Below are 1,974 nucleotides of genomic sequence, written 5' to 3'. Positions count from 1 at the left end.
GTCTTCCTATAGCAGTGGTTTTTTAATTCCCACAAAAACATGATTGATTCCAACACAACGCTCTATTGGCAAGTACAAATCTCACTGTCATTAATTTTGGGGTGTATACTTCCAATTTTATAGCATGTTTAAAACAAATGGAAGTGTTTGGGAAATAGTATTGAGTACAAAGTGACACGTATTCCAGTCTGTGAACATAACATCCATCACTTAATTTTAGTCGCAAAATTCCTAATTCTGCTTTTCTAACTCAAACATTAGGCTATAATTCACAATGAGGTTTAGTGACCCCTAAAATCCAATAATACGTAAAAACATAAAGTTAATAAATCAGTTTACGGTAGTGTTTAAATGTCAAAAATAGTGAAAAAAACACTGAAAAAAAAAGCGTTCAAAAGTGGTGATAAAGGACAAACAACGTATCAAAAAAAGTTGAAAAACTTGAGTAAAAGCGGCACCAAAAAGATGTTAAGTTTCAATTTTGAAGGAAGACATCCGAGGGTTTATCCACCCCCCCCCCCCCCCCCCATTTAAGTCCCTGTTAGTTAGTAAAAAGCCAGGGGTCCTGCTTTTTTTCAGGAGGAACAGAATCTGTGGACCTTAGTGACTACAGGCCAGTTAGCCTATCATCAGTGGTGATCTATATTTGCTAATAATATGTTGTGGTTATGTTGACTTTTTAATTTTTCCAGGGGTCCTGGACCCCGTGTTGAAGACCCTCGCCTTTAACTAGAGCTCCCTTCTCTATCACGGAATATTTCGTTTAATGTTTGTCAATTATTTTTTGCATTGTATAATAATTGTGCTTTTCAAAAATTTAGCCAGGTATGCCAACTGTAAAACTTCTAACTGTGTGAATAATAAATTTGTATGAAGTCATTTCCTTTATGATAGGACTAATACGCACGGCATGTGTGTGTGAAAGCGTGATTTCACTTTTGACTCATTTCACAGAGCCAGTGGAACGCCTCTCCCAACCACAACCCAAAGTTACCATTACCACCCCACCCCATCCTCACAGTGAGTAACCTTTCTTTTTAAAATACATATCTTAGTCAGAAGGAAGAGTGCGTATAGCGCTTGTTTCAACTGATCCTGAGAGATTGAAGTTAAGAAAGCTGTGAACAAAAAAAAAACAACCAAGGCATCTTTATTTGTGTAGCACATTTCAGCAACAGGGCAATTCAAAGTGCTTATGGAAAACGAATTAAAAACATTAAAAACGGTGTGGTCACAGTGGCCAGCTAAAACTGGGTCACAGTTCAGTGAGTCTTGACAATTCACCTATGATCAACTTATGGAGCAGAAGGGCTTTGAAGCGGTCTCCTGGCATTTGAGATTAGATCAGAGGGATCCTGATCCAGCAGGTTGCTATTTTTGAGTTTCCATCAGAAGAACAATTTACCGGATTCTCAGGCAACGCTGCAGCATGTACTACACTTCTACCCGAGGGACAAATTAGTAACAATCTGCAAAGTGTGTGAACCCTCCCTGGTTTAGACACTGGGTCAAAGAGGTAGTCTTTGCTCTGTCATTAGAGAAGTTGAGATATAATCAGAATAATTTACGGAAAAGATACGCCAAAACCTGGGCCCCCTTTGTAGAATTTGTTGAAAATGTATCCCTCTCATGATGTAACTCTCCTTTGCCCATCGATCGTATAAGGTTACATGTGGTGTGATGCTGCATGATGTTCCCGGTCGGAGCAGTGGGAAGGGAGGTTCAGGAACTGTGTGTAGCCACCTCTTTTTCTCTTTTATTTATTCAATTAGTTTACTCTATTTCTTTTTCTTTTCCTCTGTTCTGTTGTTGTTTGAGCCTTGGTGGTTGGTTATAGGTTGTATATGCATATTTATATATCTTTGTCGTTTCTTCTATGTAAATTGAACATCTATAAATTTAGTAAATTAAGTTCGCAAAAAACAACAACATTAAAAACAGATAAAATGCAAGAATAAGTTACAGTGCAGTATG

Source organism: Etheostoma spectabile, unplaced genomic scaffold (assembly GCF_008692095.1).
Source record: "Etheostoma spectabile isolate EspeVRDwgs_2016 unplaced genomic scaffold, UIUC_Espe_1.0 scaffold270, whole genome shotgun sequence".
In the NCBI taxonomy this organism is placed as follows: domain Eukaryota; kingdom Metazoa; phylum Chordata; class Actinopteri; order Perciformes; family Percidae; genus Etheostoma; species Etheostoma spectabile.
The sequence above is the reverse complement of the archived record's forward strand: the minus strand, read 5'-3'. Positions refer to the sequence as shown.